Genomic DNA, 20,948 nt, shown 5'->3' on the forward strand with positions numbered 1-20,948 from the left:
GTCCCAGATGAAAAATGACTGGTTAAGTACAGGACTTGAATATTATTGGTTTGTCCACCTAAACACCATCTCACAACAGATCTTACAACAACATTATTTTCAGTGACTACAAAGTCTTGTTTATGAATGTGCTACAGTTAATTTAATACATTTTTGTTATTTGACATCTGTCCTACATAAAGGTTTTTAAAGTTATGATTTATGTTCTGAATACCATTTTGGGTAATCTTGCAAAATTGTAGATATTTCGCTAGTTGTTTCCTTCAAATTATCCCATAAATTGAGTTACAAAGGAAATGAGAATGCCCCTTTTAAAATGTTGATACCTTTTGCCCAACTTTCTTCCACAAGAATCCTACCAATGTATACTACAAGCAGCCATGTTCCACATCTGTAGATGAGACTGAACACACCATCAATTTTCTAAAGCTTTGAATTCCTTTTTTCCAATAGAGTAGATGATATCAATCAAGTCATACAAATCCGTTTTCCTGGAATCCATTGTGATCAAAGGTATGCAATTTAAAAATACCTGGTGGAAGTTGAGCTGTATTCTATAATGATCAAAGAGTACTTAAACCATTCAGAGTGATCATAGTCATCAAATTATTTTACACCACAATGTTCTAACCTAGTCTTCTAATCATGACCTAAAATATTTCTTTGTCCTTCCTCTTATTGTAGAGCTATTAAAAAGGAAACAATTCTTCTTTTTCCTAAGACTACAGAGACCTATAAGAAAACTTTAGAATAGAAGGTCCCTGAACAATTTTGTTATGATACTAGAGTTTAGTCTTAAAAGAGCTTTCTCAAAACAGAATCCTGCCTATACTTGAAATTTTTTATGGCTTTATTTAAGAAGACATGAAGTGTTGTTCATGAACTTTATTCGATATGAAAGAATAAAATTAGATGAAAAATTTTTCATCCTTTTGATATTGGCCATAACCTATACATTGTTTTTAAAACAGAGATTTGGGAGAAAATAGCAATTCCAGTTTTGAAGACCCACAATGATTCTAATCAGAATCAAATTTCAAAATTACTTATTTGAATCATAGATAATTTATTCTAGTTGCACACTATTTTAAATGGTGACGTGTAATAGAAAGAGCACCAATCTAGGAATCAAGAATTGAAGTGTTAGTGAACTCATGTGAACTTGAGGAATAAAACTTAACTACCTCTGAATTTCAGTTTACACATCAGTTTTTTGTTTTGTTTAGAGAGATATAATTTTTTTAAATACTTATTTTTCAGTTTTCGGTGGACACAACATCTTTACTTTTTTTATTTTTATGTGGTGCTGAGGATCAAACCCAGCGCCCTGCACATGCCAGGCGAATGCATTACTGCTTGAGCCACATCCCCAGCCCATACACATCAATTTTTAAGAAGCAACGTTCAGTGAAGAGGCCAGTGATAGTGTTGTGCTCCTAGAGTTCCAGCTACTCAGGAGGCTGAGGCAGGAGGACTGCTTGAGCCTAGGAGTTCAAGACCATACTGAGTAACATAGCGAGAATTTTGTCTCAAAAGAAAAAGCAACTTTCAGTGCTTCTCGTGGCTCACAGGGTTGTTATGAGTATCGATATAATGGATGTGGAAATTCATGATGTTGGTCTGTCACTAAGAAAATTTTGGTGAGAAGGTGCCATAAAGCATCCTTGGCCCTGGAGTGCCCTTGCAAAAAGACATAGACCTCAAACACATGGTTCCCCAGCTATGTCGGATCCACATAATGGTCAGGCTGGCAACATGAAGGGTGTTCAAATCCAGCAAGAACAGACTAGGTCCCAGTGTCTACAGTCTAGCAAGCAGAAGAAAGAAGCCATCACTTCCTCAACCTTTAAAAAAATACCTAGAAGCCCTTCATGGCCTGAATTTTGTCAGATGGCCACACCTAGATGCAAAAGTGGCTGAAAAATGTAGGCCTTATTTTAAATATCTGTGTGACCTAGTTAAAGACTGGTGATCTGTTTATAAAGAAGGGACAAACATTGAGAGACTATGAGGCTCTGCTTTCAAAGTCTTGGGCATAGGAGGCATGAAGTATTAGATAAGTGTGAGTAGACAGATCCAGATATTTTTTGAATTTCATATATCTAACACAGAAAAATAAGCTGGTGATGAGCAGAGGGAGTTATATATTATCTGTTAAAGTAAAAAGGCCAATGCTATTTATGTTGACTTTGCAAAGCCTTTTGTGTTCATTTTGGTTTGTAGCTTCTTGTCAAGGGAGGGGAAAATACTATTCATCATCCTTGTTGAAGTTTATTAATTCTGAGCACTTGCTAGCTTCACTCTTCTGTTGGTATGTATCTACTTAGATGCTTACAGAATGCAACACGTGAAGTTTTGGGAGCACTCCCCCAGAAGGAATACACCTTGAACCAACATTTCAGAAAAAGAAGCAATATTTTAAAAAATCTCAAACTGCATTTTAAAAGATTCTGTGAAATAAAGGGGGAAAAATGAATCTCTTCAGGTAGGTCTATTTTTTGTTGTGAGTAAAAGAGAGATTAACAGATAAATGCGGGTATCATGGCAGAACCTTAATCATTTTGCATTTTCAATCCTAGGTTTGGCTCCGCCCTTCCCTATTTACCATTTAGCTAAGTTACACAGTAGACAATTAGTAGATCTTATTTTCAAATAAAAATGTTTATTGGATTTTCTAATTTGCCATTCTAACCCTAGAACTTGGAGAGAAAGCATTTAACTTTTATAGTAAACCATAAAGAAGCTCCATAAAGCTTTGCACAAAATTCCATTCTTTTCAGAAGTTAAGATATACTCTTTAAGCATGCCTGCATTATGACGCGTTGCTAGTTGGTGAATCTCGAAACATTTCTTTAACTCTGTTTCCTGTTTTCTGAGAGCAATTCGCAAAGGACGTGTTTTTAATAGGCTGTAATCACATGGGCCAGGGGGATCTTGGCAAGTAGCTATTAACAGTATAGACAGAAGCTTGGAGTGTGATGGATTTAGACTTCCTGAGCATCTTGATACTATTTTAATGCACTAAGAGTATAAACTAAATTTAGATCCTGCTGACTGTTACTGGAGTGAATGTGTGTCTCTTTTGCAGACAATGCTAGATTTAGTAGCTGTGTATTTCTGTCAAGCTGGGAAAGCAGTTTACAGCTCCCATCTAAGCGTTTTAATAACTATATATTCCTACTTACTAACTGCTTATTTGATTCGTAACTAGTCATTTAAATTTTGTTGTTCCTAAAGCAGTTACTGATAGCTATGGTATTTTTCTTGTGGTCATTGCAATTTATTTTAATAAATCTGGCATTGTGCCAATGGTTAATTTCTGACATTAAGTCCATATTACTCCCTAGGAATTTGTTCCACTGTTTCTCAACCTTGGCACTGTTGGTATTTTGAGTCATAGAACTCTTTGTTGGTGGGGAGGGGCTTTCCTGTATGTTGAAGGATGTTTAGCAACATCCCTGGCCTCTGCCTATTTCCCCTCCCACAGTTGCAACACCAAAAGAGTGTCTTCAAACATTGCCAAATGACCCATGAAGGTTGAAATCACCCCCAGTTGAGTACCACTGTCCATTCTAATCATCCACTTCTCTCCACATCCCTCACTACTTCCCTGGTCCAGGCTATTATCATTTCTCAGCAAGAAAAACTGAAATAGCTTTCATCAGAGTTATCCTGCCTATCCCAGCTGCTCCTCAGAACATTCTCTCATATATAATAGCAAGGATCGTCTTTTCAAAATCTTACTCTCATCATATAACCACCTTTACAAAGTGTCAGTGCTTCCCTATGACTTGATCCAATGATAGAACTTTTTACAGTAGCCTACAGTGTTCATCCTCCTTGGACCCAGGGTACCCATGGCTCCATCTCAACACATTTCCCTTGCCAGCTCAGACACCTGTCCTTCTTCCGCCTGCTCCTTCCTTGCTCCACTCATCTCTATGTACATGCTTCACTCACACTCTTCCTTCTATTCTGGCTCCAGCCTCAAAGTGCCAGGCTATTTTTACCTAATGATTTAGGACCAAATCAGAGGGACATGTAATAGGTTATTCTAGGTCAATTGGATTAGAGCCAATTATCTAAAAAGCAGTTTACCAAAGACCAAGTTATGGAACTAAGTCACCAAATATACATATTTTTTAAAAATCTTGATTTTCTTTTTACTCTCGGTAGAATTTCCCACAATTGGTTTTGCAGGGGTTGGATTGGGTTTTAGAGAGCTATGAAGACCACTTCTAGACTTCAGTTCTCAGGGATTCTGGGGTCACGTGATTCCCCACCTGTGAATACCATCCCCTCATTCAGTCTTCCCTCTCTGGGACTTGCAGACCAGCCCACCTGGGTACTGCCCTAGGTCTCCATCTAGCAGGTTGTTGGCATCAGATGAAGTTAAGAATTCCTTAAAATGCAGCTGTGATAACACAAAGTAAAGCCGAAATCTTCAAAATCTATTAATGTATTACCACAGAGTTTATAAATAAGTAAATAATTTTGTCAGTTGTTGTAATTATTAAATTTAGCAGTCTGTCATTTGGGATTATAATGAAAGGACACTAAAAATTCTTAAGTATTGGCAAAATAGACAATGATTTTAAAAAAACTTAATAGGCATCAATATCAAGGGAAGATTTCCCATGTGGAAACTGGATTATATTTAAAAAAAAAAAAAAGAATAAATTTACAACAAGACTAGGTCACCTATTACCCTTTAACTTGTAACAACTTAATATTCCTTAGAAGAGCCTTAAAACTAATGCAATCATTAAATACAGTCAAAAAAGAATATGCTGGGGCTGGGGATGTGGCTCAAGCAGTAATGCGCTTGCCTGGCATGCGCGGGGCGCTGGGTTCGATCCTCAGCACCACATAAAAATAAAATAAAGATGTTGTGTCCACTGAAAACTAAAAAATAAATATTAAAAAATTCTCTCTCTCTCTCTTTAAAAAAATTTTTAAAAAAAGAATATGCCACAGTTGCTTCATTGAAATTCTGCATTCCTTTGGTGATTGCTGTAGTCATCTATCTCCATCATAATGTTGTAAGCTCCATGAGAGCAGGAACTGGGTCCAATTTTGCTCATTAAGTATCTACAGAGTATATTATAGGACCAGGCACAAAGTGGATGCTTATTTAAATGTCAAATAAATAAATGCTTTTCAAAAAAGGAATACGGTATTAGCCTCCTAATATATATCATTGGAAGTAGTCCCTACTCTTAAGAAGGCTATTTATAATCGAGGATATAATTCCGTAAAAGCAATAAGAATATGTAACAGAGTTTACATAAAGTATTTGTTGAAACACTGTGTCTCTTGGTAGTTACAACCAGCAATATTTTAATTTTTGATAAAAATCCATGTGATTTCCTGTTGTATAAAAAGGTTTATAAATTTTATTTTACTCTCATATTCAAATGAAATAACATGGTTCCTTATAAATTTTAAGAAATGTTCCATAATGAGAATGTTTTAAAGTTAATATTGTAAAAATATCTTCAAATAAAGCTAGAACATGAATATTGTCTCCACTCATAAAGATTCCAGTCAATCGTTGGCATTGGAGTTTATACTATAATTAGGGCTGATCTTATTCTATGCTGAGTCAGAATGGATATTCCAGCCTTTCCAAAGGGACCAGAGAAGAGGAAAGAAGTGCAGCGGGCAGGAAGGATGGGGCAAAAGAAATCTGAGAGAAGAATTACCTTTTTCTTCTGGATCTTAATTCCAAACAGATGGTCTCAAAGTTTTGCTGTATCATACATTTATATAGAGTCATTTAATCCTTTAACGACCATTATGGGATCCATAATTTGTACATCTTTAACTATTTCAGACATTTTGTATTCTGTGTTTAATAACTCTAAGAGATTTATGAAAGAGTTTATAGTGTGCTGTTTTCTGTTTCTCTGTCTCTTGCTTTTGGTAGCTTATTTTGGGTGTGTATTTTAAAATTTTGGATTGTGAGCTCATGTTTCATTGGCCTTCCCTGTGGGAATGTCAAGCGTGGATTGAGGATGTATTCCTTTAGAAAGAATTAATTTAGCTTCTTCCAGGAGTCCTAGGATACAGTCAACACTGGATCATAAACGTTGCTTTTCTTGGCTTGGGATTTCCTGAACCAGGCATGTAGTGAATATCTAAAACTCAAACCATGTAAGGGGATGTTAGTCAGCTTTTTGTTACCGTAATCAGAACACCTGACAAGAATGTAGAGGATGAAAGATTTATTTGGGATCATGGTTTCAGAGGATTCAGTCCATGGTTGACCAACTCCAAGAGAAACTGATGGTGGAAGTGCCTGGTGAATGAAAGCTGCTCTGGGAAACAGAGTGAGAGGAAAGGGCTGGGGAGATGAGAAACCCTTTTGGGACTTGCCCCCCAGGGACCTATAAGCTAATCAGAGAAAGTTAAGAGAAGTAAACATTTTGATCTTAGCTTAAAAAGATATATAGGAGTTCATCATTTCAGGAAGAGAGCAGAGCACGAGGAAAGGCCAGGGCACTTGAGAGTTTAAAAGTCTGTTCATGGAACTTTAAGATGCTACCAATGACCAGAATTGTCTCAATGCATGCAGTTTATCTATATGAAGGTGCTTTCACAGGAGAGTGGTAGCTAATGTTCCCTGAGTATTTGCTATGCACTTAGTACTGCTGGTAAGTGCTTCACATTTAATAATTCATTCAATTTTGTCAACAATTCTAAGGATACTATTACCATTTTAATTACAGGTAGAATAATTATGATTGAGCATTGTCTCCAAAGTCATACAGTACAGGTGAGTGAGCCAGAACTCACCTAGGCATTCTAACAACAGAGTCTGCACCCTTAGCTTCTGTGCCCCACTGCTCACCATGAAGACTGGGTTTGCTCTGGAGGGTTTAATCAAAACTTCTCATTCTTGAGAAAGCTCAATTAATGAAGAAAGTTTATCTCCTCTTCAGACTGAATGTACCGCAACAATGACTCATTCTTGTTTAGTTTCTTTAATTAAATACTGCCCTTCTCCAAGAAAACTATGTGATGGAATGGATGCCTTTTCAGTGGTGTGTTGCACTAGCTCATGAGAAAATTAAATTATATAACTTTCATGAAATTAATTATATTTAAAAATAAATGTAATAGTCAAACCCCATTCCTTCCTAATTCTTTTGGTATATTTTTAGCTTTATCCACGCTCTTAAGGTTTGTTTTAATTTTTTATTGTGCCTGGGTGGTAGACGTACCATATAATGGGATGCTATAATACATCTCTCCCCAGCCACATGTTCAATAATGTCACTTTGATAATTTGGATTTGGCAATAGTGGGAGTAATAATTTGGTAAACACCATCAGGGCTCCGCCCCTCAGAGCCCAGGTTGTTCAACATTTACCAAATAATCACAACACTCAGATAATCATCATTATCTCTTCTTTAAGATACTTTGCTTGAGTTGGAGTCTTAGGAGGGCTCTGTATTACATAGATGGTTTAAATTGTATAGCAGAGACCTCTGGTGTCTAAGTTGTACTAGTGCTACAGTATTTAATAAAAGGAGTTGGGAAATGTTCATCTGTTTCTCATTAATGTACTTAATTATTTCAGAAATAGAGAATTCACCTTAGCTTTAATAACCACCAAAGAACATGATTGATACCTAGTGTTTCATGATACCTAGCTTGTGAACTAAAGCTTTTTGGTTTAAGAAACTTAAAGTCATCATTCTAAGAGAAAACTTTTATTTCTTCATTTCCCCCTCAACTTGTAGAAGGGGGAGCTATTGTAATGTAGGGGGAAAAGTCAAGATAATTGGATTTGTTTCTGGCTAGGCCACTAATAAATAGAGAGGTGGCATGGGCTTCATCTTACCCTTTTGTACTTCAGAATCACCTGGGGATTTATAAAATATAGATGCACCTTGGCTTATCATGGGATTGCATCCTGATAAAAATCCTTGAATTTGACAATATCGTTCAGTTGAAAATACATTTAATCCACCTAATTTGCCTCACAGTTAGCAACACAGCACACTGTGGAGAAGTCCTTCTTCACCCTCATGGTGGCATAGCTGCTTGGGGCTGCAGCTCACAGCTGGTGCTGCTGCCCAATATGGAGAGAGAATATCACACCACTTATCACTACTTTTTAAAAGATCAAAACTCAGAATTCAAAATACCGTTTCTACTGAGTGTGAATCACTTTTGCACCATCATAAAGTCAAAAAGTCTTAAGCTAAGCTATGGTCAGTCAGGAGCTGTCTGTATACTGATGACAGGCCCAAGTTAGATCCATGAAATCAGAATCTCTGGCAGTAGAACATAGATGTTGGTATGCTTTGAAATGCTCCTGAGATAGTTTTGATATGCAACCTGTTAAATAGTTTACTGGTCAAGATATTTACAGAAATGGTAAATGGTCTATGATTAAGGGCTCTAGCTGTGGGGAGGCCAAAACTCCTGGTTGGAAATTCCCACTCAACTTCTGTGTAACTTTGGGTTAGTTACTTATAATCTCTATGCTTCATTTTCCTATGTGAACAACAACAACAACAATAATAATAATGATAATATATTAGTTGATACAGGTAAACTCTTTTTATCAGGACCTGGCACTCCTGAGACCATTATATACATCTTCGTAGTTCTGTGTCATCTCCATGCTTTGTAACATATAGACATCTTTGTGCTTGAAAATTTAACTTTGATATTCTTTTTATTGTACTTTCTTTCCTTCTATTTTGTTGCCTTTTAATTATATCAGTATTTCCCCCCTTTTTACTGCTTAAAGATCTTTAGTTTCTCAGCAGTTGGAAAACCCCAACCGGAGTAAAATGCTTCAGATGGCTCAAAGCCAGTATTGAGTAATAACTACTCAGTCCTGGCATTTTAAAGAATTTTTGGAATTAAAGCATTTGCATTGCCTGAAAATGATGTTTCCTTTACGTTGCAAAGGATTTAATTCTTACTATTTCCTTTGGCTTATGAGGAAGTAGCAACAAATTGTTGGAGACCTGTATTCAAAGGGAGAAAAACATGTATAGAAGAAAATGTATTTGCTAGAGGAACTTAATGATAAGATGGGCAGCTGAAAGAAATACTTTGACCAAATCTTTAGTAAAACAGAAACAAAGGAAAAATTCATTTTCTTCATCCATTCTGTTGGGACAGACTGATGACTAATTAGGTAGAGATAAAGGAGAAACCCCTTGTGAATATACCATTTTAGGAGCAATATTCATTGGGAGATGTACCCAAAAACTGCGTTGATAAGGGAAAATGACAGAATATGCAAATCACAAGTGTTTACTTTGATTTATTTGGGTGCTTGTTTTCCAATCACTTTGATAGAAAAAAAAAAGTGGGGTGGGATGGGGAGAATTTAGGTAGAAAAATGAGCATGACCAAAACTATTTAGAGGGTGAAAGTTGGAAAAGATTAATTCAGTACTGTGGTCTTCTGTAACACTTATGTGATCTTATATTTAGAAGGTTGTAGAAATTAACAAATACTACCATGTAGTTAGTATTAATGGCCTAGAGACTAGTGCCCCAAATTGACTTTCAGTAGGATGATCCTTCAGAGACTAAGAGGACTTGAGTGCCCTTCTTTCTGATTGACTTCTGGTTTTTTCTTGTGGCAAAAATTAAGTCTACATAGGAGGAAGGCCAGGATTTGTTTGGTTGCAAAGAATAACTCAGGTTAATTTAAGAAGAATGTTTGTTGTGAGTATACACCCCTGAATCTCAGGGAATACATTGTCAATAAATGTTGCTAGCTGGGATTGGACAAACTGATGTCACACTCACTTAGAAACCCCAGGGAACCTTCTTTCTCTGAGTCAGTCCCTATCTCTTGCCTTTTAAGCTCTTTATACTCTGTGCTCTTCTCTCTTGTGATCTGTCCTTCTTCCATATAAACATTGGCTTGACATGACCCCCAGCGAACCTGGTCAGAGCTCAGTACTCAGTGCACAACCCACTGGTATCACATCTTTCCAATTCCTGGCACATGGTTTTGAACCAGGCCACCAGTGATACGTTTCTGATGACTAACTGCCCTCGAATCAGCTATTCATACCTGGTCCTATCAGCCAAAGCTGGAATTGGATAGTTATTTGATACAAAGAGGGATCACATTAGACAGAAGAGACAGGAGGCTGGCAAGCCCTGGAAACTTGCTTTATATTCTGCCTTAATGACAAAATGGCGTGATCTAAGGATTTTCCAGCTAAAAATTGCAACACATGTGCAGTACATGATTTCTGCAGAATACTAGTGAACAGAACAACAAATTAGTAGTCTTCCTGATTTACTGCAGCAGTTGCAGACTATTTCAAGCTCACTTGATACTGTATAGATATTTCTTTTCCAAATCTTTCGCTTAAATCATAATATGATGACTGCTGAATGTTAATGGAGTTACCTAAGACTGAATTGGGAAAAAGAAATAGCAAATCAATATCCCCTACTCTCAGAATCTTTTCCTTTTTGGGGGGTACAGAGACAAAACTCTTTCCTTTTATATTATGCAACCAAATACAAAATATGTTAATTATTATAAAAACATAATATAGATTTTATCATGTAAATTCTTCATTGAAAGGCACATGACAAAAAGACCAGACAGTTTTCTTTTTTATATGGATAGATGAGATAACTGTCAAGAAAACAACCATGATAGACTAATGCAGGTAAAAAAAAAATTAAGAACACTAATAATAGCAAAACCACAAGCATTTTAATCAGACAGAGGAGCCCATTTGTAAGTTGTATAAATTAGCCCTTTTGGTGAGAAAATTATATGAGCAAATTGAAAAGGCTCTGTTATCAGAATCAATAGACATTAATCTAAACAAATTCCACAAGAGCAGGGACTCCTGTACCTGAGACTCAGGACAGTGCCTGTCATAGAAAGAGAACTCAGTATAGACTTAGAGAATGAATAGTCTTATGATTTTTTTTTCACTGAATCATCTAAGTGACAATAAACAAGATAATTTGCTCCTCTGTGTCTGAGTTTCTTCACTCACAAGAATATATGCTTTGGAGTCAGTATTTTATCAGGACTCTATGATTACATGGCATGTCTTCAAAATTTTAAAACTCTATTATATCTTTTCTTAAGACTACATTCTTCATTTGAAGGGAAGTAAAAATCCATTTCTTTTACTCCAATGAATTCACTCTTGAAAGAAAGTGAAACCAATCAGTGATTTTTAAATGTGTTTTTTATTTTTAATTGACACATAATAACTGTACATATTTATAGAGGATAGTACTTTACTTTTTTCAGAAGTAAATTTAATTTCATATTAATAGAAACTGTTAAGAACATTTACATTTTTGTACTTTACAGCATAATACCCCCAAAGGAATATTTTTTCCATAAATAAGATCTTGCTTATTTGTATAAATGAAATAGCAGTTTATATTCTTTATGTAAACTAAACAACTTAATAAATGATTGTTTAAAACTTTTAAATCCATTCAAGTACATATGGATTCATTATTAATATTCTATATAGTCCATTACTAAATTATTTCTATTATCAATTAGTATCCATTTATAAAGATTCATTTTTAAGATTGATTTTAGTCAGTTGGAATACAGCAGATAAATTAACACATTTCAGAAGTAACAAGCATACACTTTTGCTATATATTAAAATGTATGGTAACTATATCATACATAGAGGGTTCTGAATAATTAATTATTTTTTACTATTTAAAAATCAAATTATTGCTATTTTATGTTTGTATAAAAAACTAGTTTTTTTCCTAAAAAAAGTCAAGTGAAGTAAAAATTTCAAATAAGTTTATTGAAAATTTTTTTTTTCTAACAGCTTGCTCATTTTCTACTGTAGTTGGTTTCAAACATGTATAGAAAAAATAAACCTGAACTCCATGCTACAAGTAAAACAAATAATGTTAGAAATTAGCCTTTAGGATCAGTGTTACATATTTCAGAACATATTAGAAAATGTTATAATTATTGTTTGAGTTACTTACGGAAAAATCAAACCACAGAATTATTCTGATTACCTAGATTGAAGATTCTAACAACAAAATAGATCAAAATTTAGACTGAGGGACAGTTGTTTGAATTCATGGGTTAAAGACATATTTGCTTTCTCCTCAAGTGTAAATAGATTTAAAATACCATGTAACTGTGATTCAGAATGTCAGATTACAGCATATATTGGCTTTAAATAGCAGGAAGGCAATATTTTGTGTCATATGAATGGCAATCAGGAAAGACCTAATTTTTTTCTTAAGAGGAGAAAAGAATATTAAAAAGAAATGATATCTGGGCAAACAAAAATCTGGTCCCCAGAATAAAAGGGCCATTGAGTAAAGAAAGCAGCATCACTATTGACACTGAAAAGCACTGTCCCTATTACTAAGAATGATGAAATACCATCTCATTCTTATCTATTACGGTTATTACCATATATCAACACAGACATTAAAATGAAGACTACATGGTGACAAAGAAGTTTTGGAATAAACCCATAGACTATGTCACAGCATATATGAGTTGTTTATACCTAACTGTTCATTTATACCTGAACAAATTTTTAATAAACATAGTAGTGATTTTCAAATGATGTGTTGAAAAATTTGGTTGCGATATTTTATTATTTTGCTGAATTGCATTTAAGAAAAAAAGGATATCTGCTTCACCTATTTTAATACTTATGTATTCTGGATCATATTATAAAAATCCATCTGTAGAAACTTAGAAGATTATAAATTTCTCATGAAGAGACATTATTTAGTCTGTATCATTGGTATGTATTTGCCAAGCATTTTAACACTGGAAACATTAAAAGTGTCAAGATTTGGCACAGAGAAAGTCTTATACTCTTTGTAAACATGACCTTTTAATGATGTCAATCAGTTGGAGGCACGAGTTTATCAATGAATTGCTTGATATCTATCATTTCCTGTAGACATGAACTGTGTGCACCATGCTTTCATAGGGTCCAAGGATTACATTGCCTGAATTCACCAATGTTTTTAGTTTTTCAAGAGCAAGTGAACCAAATATTAGGGGAACTAGAGGGCTGTGAATTCCATGGCCCTGGAGGATAGATATATCTTCCTTAGCACCAAGAGTAGGACTGTGGAAACAAAGCCTAGGTTGAAGCTGCCAGCTGAGTGCGGTGACATGGACTGGTCTCTGCTGTGAGGCAAGACCACTATATAAAAATAAAGCTGCTTCTGAGAAAATTCTCCCCAAATGATTTTGTCAGAAGGAAGGCCATTCTTCACTTCTTGATCTAGCAAAGTTTTTGTATCTCCTGTCTAATTCCAGGTTCATCCTCCTAGGAATCTGATGACAGCCCAATAAGATTAAACCAAGAAGGCATAGCCATGTTCAGATTTAACGTAGCAGGCATAGCTGGGGCATGTGAGCAGATACATTTTTTATGTGAACTTCTTACACGTGCAAAGACTTGCCCACACTGACTTTCAATAGATGTTGGAAGCACTCACAACCCTCCATATTTTGAAATGCATGATTAATTGTGGTGAACCATAATTATCCTGCTATTGTTGAACATTAGAAGTTATTCAACCATACCCTTGTATGGTAATTCATTGCTCTGGTAATTTTTTAGGGGGGAGGGTGCGTACAGGGACACTACCACTAAGCCACATCCCCAGCCCTATTTTTTGTATTTTATTTAGAGACAGGGTCTCACTGAGTTGCTTAGCACCTTGCTTTTGCTGAAGCTGGCTTTGAACTTGTGATCCCCCTGCCTCAGCCTCCCAAGCCACTGCTCTGATGATTTTTAAATGGGATTTTTCTTTTTTAGATTTCTGTCAAAATAGAGAAAAACTTAAAATACATTTGGGTTTCATCTCTCAAAATCAAATGTACTCTAGTATTGTTTGCAGAATATTGTCTCACTTCAAAAGTGTTCACCTTGTCCAAAGTCTTGTCACATCCATCTCCCTCTGCATTATATATCATGGACAAACTAGGAATAGCACAGTTTTCCCAGCTGGCTGTCACTTACATGGGCTAAATAGTCACAGAGCGTTTTGCTGACCCAGGCAAACTCTACCTAAGAAGACCAGCTAGCTTTGCATAAAAGTAAACAGGGTGCACACTAGGCAGGTATAGAGTTTAGAAAAATAAAAAGAAAAATGACAGCACTTGTAATTCAACCATGTTGAAAGACTTGATACATATAGCAGCATCTTCCTTTAAAAAAAAAAAAAAAAAAAAAAACCTACACTGTATTATTTGAACATCTGCTATCCAGTATAGGAAGGGAACTAACTGGTGCTCTGTCTGATGACTTAATTCTTTTGAGGTATCCAGTTGTGCAAAAATCTGATGTGTCTGAACAATGTTAATTATATGGCATGATGTAGTTATAGAAATCTGACAACAATGACAGAGAATAAATAGTTTAATGAGGGCTAGGATATAAAAGGTTTCTGGGGAGCCACGTCTTCCCAACATATAAATTATTGCCTTTGTCTGAGTTAAATGCTTGGGTAAAAATGGCAATGCTACCATGGTGGTTAAAAAGATTTAATGCCTTGGGGGGAATAATTATGCACATAAGCCAATCTCTGAGCTGAGTTCCTGCCATCCCCTTTCTGCAGGCTCCTGATGCTCATCTGTATGGATGCAGAGATGCACATGCCACAGGTGAAGAGATAGAGTCACCAAGGAGTTGTGGGAATTGATGATTGAATCTCACTATAAATATTGTATTACCATTATCCTTGTTCCCTTTTATCTTGTTTATTTCCTACCACTTGCTATACATTAGCATTTTGACAGTGATCAATTTGAGCCTCCTCCTTGTCTTTAGTGCACATGCTTGTCCAGTCCACAACCTTACTGCAGTCAAATCAGAGGATCACTGGGACTAAGAAGAACCTGAGAATTTAGCTAGTTCTTGACATTTATCTGCTATAAGGTTTTCAGGCAAAATAATATTTTTTAATCTGCTAGATTTCCATCTAGGCTTTTATAATCCATGAGTTTTCTTTTCAATAACCAAATCTCTCCCACTACAATTTGTTAAGTGTTTTGTTTTTTCAGTTTAGTAACCCGCCCCCACACACAAAAAAATGACAACACAGAAAAGAATAAAGCAAAATTTTCTGTTAGCCTTCAACTTGTTTTGGAATTATATTTCTGTAGATATGCATTTATACATGCAGTCACATTGATAAAATGATACACACGTTTTGTATATTTGATCTCCATTGTATACCCAGTTCTACATCATTTTTACTACTTCTTACATAGTACATACTTTCTTATGTCACTGAATATAATTTATAGCATTTCATAACATAGACATACATAGTCCTCTGATATAAAACATCTAGGATGTTTCCATATATTTGTGATTGCACAGAAGGTAATTAACATCTTCATATAATAATTTTAATTCTTTATTTTTAGTCTTTATTTCTCTTCTCTGGGTCTATTCTGGATTCCCAAACTGGGAGCTCATACACTCCCTAAATGTTCTCTCTATCACATAAGTTAGAGTCTAGTTAATACTAATTATCTTTCATCCACAGAGACAGATACTTGTAGAAAATTGAAAAGCTGATTATGCTTCAGTTTTTCCTCAGTTAAGCATAATCTCACCAGAAATAATAGTAGTGATACTGTTAGGTGGTTTTAAGTAAAACCTAAGTGCTAAGTATAAGAAAATGAGTGCTTCTGAGCAATTTTACATATTTTAGATGATACCTATGAAAATGGTTGAATTAATGGATAAAAGGTGCTAGAACTTAATATTCACATGATAGAAAAATCTAAAATCATAATACTTCAAATTAATATGATTCATTCTCAGATACTTTCATTTTCCCCTGTAGTGGAAAAAATAATGGAAAACCAAAAGTCTCCCCAAAAGCAAAAGAAAAACTAAAGGTCTGCTTGCTTTTTTGAATTTTTTTTTTTCCTTTTACTTACTATGATTTATATTTTCAATTCCCCAAACATGAAATCTTTTACATTCTCTGGAAATCTTCACAACAAATAAAAACTTTTACTTCAACCCTGATTGAACTAAAGGTTATATGTGGAAGAAGCTTGGGAGGAGCACTGGATTTGGAGATCTGTGACCTTGGGCAATTTGTTGAAGCCACCACAACCTCATTGTCTTTATCTGTACAATGGCTGTCAGAAGATCCAACTGGAAAGCCTGATGCATACCTGTTCCTTCTGCCCCTGCTTTTAAATGATAATGCAGATTAGTCTGAGAGATGCATTTTTAAAGTAATTTCTCTTCTTTGAGTGAAAGTTATAGAATAAGGCTGTGTTTGGAGGTGAATGGTTACCATTTGCCATATAAAGTCATAAACATGCAGACAACCTAAAAACTGATTAAACATAACACCCCAAACAGAGAAAATGAAATAAAAAGTTAAAATCATGAAGTGAAAAAAAAAACAAAAAAAACACCTGTCCTCAGGGTACTCTTTTTTTTTTTTAATTTTTTATTGTTGGTTGTTCAAAACATTACAAATTTCTTGACATATCATATTCCACACTTTGATTCAAGTGGGTTATGAACTCCCACCTTCACCCCATACACAGATTGCAGAATCACATCAGTTACACATCCATTGATTTACATATTGCCATACTAGTGTCTGTTGTGCTCCGCTGCCTTTCCCATCCTCCACCATCCCCCCTCCCCACCTCTCCCCTCCCCTCCCCTCCTCTCTCTCTACCCCCTCCACTGTATAACCCTGAGGGTCTCCTTCCATTTCCATGCAATTTCCCTTCTTTCTCCCTTTCCCTCCCACCTCTCATACCTGTTAAATGTTAATCTTCTTCTCATGCTCTTCGTCCCTACTCTGTTCTTAGTTACTCTCCTTATATCAAAGAAGACATTTGGCATTTGTTTTTTAGGGATTGGCTAGCTTCACTTAGCATAATCTGCTCTAATGCCATCCATTTCCCTGCAAATTCTATGATTTTGTCATTTTTTAATGCAGAGTAATACTCCATTGTGTATAAATGCCACATTTTTTTATCCATTCGTCTATTGAAGGGCATCTAGGTTGGTTCCACAGTCTTGCTATTGTGAATTGTGCTGCTATGAACATCGATGTAGCAGTGTCCCTGTAGCATGCTCTTTTTAGGTCTTTAGGGAATAGACCAAGAAGGGGAATAGCTGGGTCAAATGGTGGCTCCATTCCCAGCTTTCCAAGAAATCTCCATACTGCTTTCCAAATTGGCTGCACCAATTTGCAGTCCCACCAGCAATGTACAAGTGTACCCTTTTCCCCACATCCTCGCCAGCACTTGTTGTTGTTTGACTTCCTAATGGCTGCCAATCTTACTGGCGTGAGATGGTATCTTAGGGTGGTTTTGATTTGCATTTCTCTGACAGCTAGAGATGGTGAGCATTTTTTCATGTACTTGTTGATTGACTGTATGTCCTCCTCTGAGAAGTGTCTGTTCAGGTCCTTGGCCCATTTGTTGATTGGGTTGTTTGTTCTCTTATTGTCTAATTTTTTGAGTTCTTTGTATACTCTGGATATTAGGGCTCTATCTGAAGTGTGAGGAGTAAAGATTTGTTCCCAGGGTGTAGGCTCCCTATTTACCTCTCTTATTGTTTCTTTTGCTGAGAAAAAACTTTTTAGTTTGAGTAAGTCCCATTTGTTGATTCTAGTTATTAACTTTTGTGCTATGGGTGTCCTATTGAGGAATTTGGAGCCCGACCCCACCGAATGTAGATCATAGCCAACTTTTTCTTCTATCAGATGGCGTGTCTCTGATTTGATATCAAGCTCCTTGATCCATTTTGAATTCACTTTTGTGCATGGCGAGAGAAAGGGATTCAGTTTCATTTTGTTGCATATGGATTTCCAGTTTTCCCAGCACCATTTGTTGAAGATGCTATCCTTCCTCCATTGCATGCTTTTAGCCCCTTTATCAAATATAAGATAGTTGTAGTTTTGTGGATTGGTTTCTGTGTCCTCTATTCTGTACCATTGGTCCACCCGCCTGTTTTGGTACCAGTACCATGCTGTTTTTGTTACTATTGCTCTGTAGTATAGTTTGAAGTCTGGTATCGCTATACCGCCTGATTCACACTTCCTGCTTAGCATTGTTTTTGATATTCTGGGTCTTTTATTTTTCCATATGAATTTCATGATTGCTTTCTCTATTTCTACAAGAAATGCCGTTGGGATTTTGATTGGCATTGCATTAAACCTATAGAGAACTTTTGGTAATATCGCCATTTTGATGATGTTGGTTCTGCCTATCCATGAACAGGGTATATTTTTCCATCTTCTAAGATCTTCTTCTATTTCTCTCTTTAGGGTTCTGTAGTTTTCATTGTATAAGTCTTTCACCTCTTTTGTTAGGTTGATTCCCAAGTATTTTATTTTTTTTGAAGATATTGTGAATGGAGTGGTTGTCCTCATTTCCATTTCAGAGGATTTGTCGCTGATATACAGGAATGCCTTTGATTTATGCGTGTTGATTTTATATCCTGCAACTTTGCTGAATTCATTTACTAGCTCTAATAGTTTCTTTGTAGAGCCTTTTGGGTCTGCTAGGTATAGAATCATGTCACCTGCAAATAGTGATAATTTAAGTTCTTCTTTTCCTATTTTTATGCCTTTAATTTCTTTCGTCTGTCTAATTGCTCTGGCCAGTGTTTCGAGAACTATGTTGAACAGAAGTGGAGAGAGAGGGCATCCCTGTCTTGTTCCAGATTTTAGAGGGAATGCCTTCAGTTTTTCTCCATTCAGAATGATGCTAGCCTGAGGCTTAGCATAGATTGCTTTTACAATATTGAGGTATGTTCCTGTTATCCCTAGTTTTTCTAGAGTTTTGAACATAAAGGGATGCTGTACTTTGTCGAATGCTTTTTCCGCATCTATCGAGATGATCATATGGTTCTTATTTTCAAGTCTATTGATGTGGTGAATAACATTTATTGATTTCCGTATATTGAACCAGCCTTGCATCCCAGGGATGAATCCTACTTGATCATGGTGCACAATTTTTTTGATGTTTTTGTATCCGATTCGCCAGAATTTTATTGAGGATTTTTGCATCTAGGTTCATTAGAGATATTGGTCTGTAGTTTTCTTTCTTTGAAGTGTCTTTGTCTGGTTTAGGTATCAGGGTGATGTTGGCCTCATAGAATGAATTTGGAAGTTCTCCCTCTTTTTCTATTTCCTGAAATAGCTTGAAAAGTGTTGGTATTAGTTCTTCTTTAAAGGTTTTGTAAAACTCTGCTGTATACCCATCTGGTCCTGGGCTTTTCTTAGTTGGTAGTCTTTTGATGGTTTCTTCTATTTCCTCAATTGATATTGGTCTGTTTAGGTTGTCTATATCCTCCTGACTCAATCTGGGCAGATCATATGACTTGAGAAATTTATCTATGCCTTCACTATCTTCTAATTTATTGGAGTATAAGGATTCAAAATAGTTTTTGATTATCTTCTGTATTTCTGAAGTGTCTGTTGTGATATTGCCTTTTTCATCCCGTATGCTAGTAATTTGAGTTCTCTCTCTTCTTCTCTTCGCTAGCATGGCTAAGGGTCTGTCGATTTTGTTTATTTTTTCAAAGAACCAACTTTTAGTTTTGTCAATTTTTTCAATTGTTTCTTTTGTTTCGATTTCATTAATTTCAGCTCTGATTTTAATTATTTCTTGCCTTCTACTTCTTTTGCTGTTGTTTTGCTCTTCTTTTTCTAGGATTTTGAGATGAAGTATGAGATCATTTATTTGTTGTTTTTTTCTTTTTTTAAGGAATGAACTCCAAGCAATGAATTTTCCTCTTAGAACTGCTTTCAATATGTCCCATAGATTCCGATATGTTGTGTCTGTGTTTTCATTTATCTCTAAGAATTTTTTAATTTCCTCCTTGATGTCTTCTATAACCTATTGATCATTCAGTAACCTATTGTTCATTCTCCAAGTGATGTATGCTTTTTCCTTCCTTCTTTCATCATTGATTTTCAGTTTCATTCCATTATGATCAGATAAGATGCATGGTATTATCTCTACTCCTTTATATTGTCTAAGAGTTGCCCTGTGACATAATATATGATCTATTTTTGAGAAGGATCCATGTGCTGCTGAGAAAAAAGTGTAACTGCTTGATGTTGGGTGGTATATTCTATATATGTCAATTAAGTCTAGGTTATTAATTGTGTTATTGAGTTCTATAGTTTCCTTATTCAACTTTTGTTTGGAAGATCTGTCCAGTGGCGAGAGAGGTGTGTTGAAGTCTCCCATGATTATTGTATGGTGGTCTATTAGACTCTTGAACTTGAGAAGAGTTTGTTTGATGAACATAGCTGCACCATTGTTTGGGGCATAAATATTTATGATTGTTATGTCTTGTTGGTGTATGGTTCCCTTAAGCAGTATGTAGTGTCCCTCTTTAGCCCTTTTGATTAACTTTGGCTTGAAATCTATTTTATTTGATATGAGTATGGACACTCCTGCTTGTTTCCGAAGTCCATATGAGTGATATGATTTTTCCCAACCTTTCACCTTCAGCCTATGTATGTCTTTTCCTATCAAATGCGTCTCCTGTAGGCAGCATATTGTTGGGTCTTGTTTTGTGATCCACTCTACTAGCCTTTGTCTCTTAATTGGTGAGTTTAAGCCATTAACATTTAGGGTTATTATTGAGATATGGGTTGTTCTTCCAGCCATATTTGTTTATTTATGTTACTAAACATGGTTTGTTTTCCTCTTTGATTATTTCCCCCCCCTTTACTGTCCTACCTCCCACTGTTGGTTTTCATTGTTATTTTCCATTTCCTCTTCCTGTAATGTTTTGCCGAGGATGTTTGAAGAGATGGTTTTCTAGCTGCAAATTCTTTAAACTTTTGTTTATCGTGGAAGGTTTTAATTTCATCTTCCATCCTAAAGCTTAATTTTGCTGGATACACAATTCTTGGTTGGAACCCATTTTCTTTCAGTGTTTGAAATATGT

At 35.7% G+C, this 20,948-nt stretch overlaps 1 protein-coding gene and 1 pseudogene across 2 annotated transcripts in view; one reads left to right on the forward strand and one right to left on the reverse strand.

Moving 5' to 3' along the window:
• Znf385b (zinc finger protein 385B) overlaps nucleotides 1-20,948 on the forward strand; it is a 289,007-nt gene that overhangs the window by 61,187 nt on the left and 206,872 nt on the right. The window lies entirely within an intron of this gene.
• Nucleotides 12,873-13,382, reverse strand: LOC114099599 (acyl-protein thioesterase 1 pseudogene; annotated as a pseudogene).

The sequence above is a fragment of the Marmota flaviventris genome, chromosome 11 (genome assembly GCF_047511675.1).
Source record: "Marmota flaviventris isolate mMarFla1 chromosome 11, mMarFla1.hap1, whole genome shotgun sequence".
NCBI classification, from domain to species: Eukaryota; Metazoa; Chordata; class Mammalia; order Rodentia; family Sciuridae; genus Marmota; species Marmota flaviventris.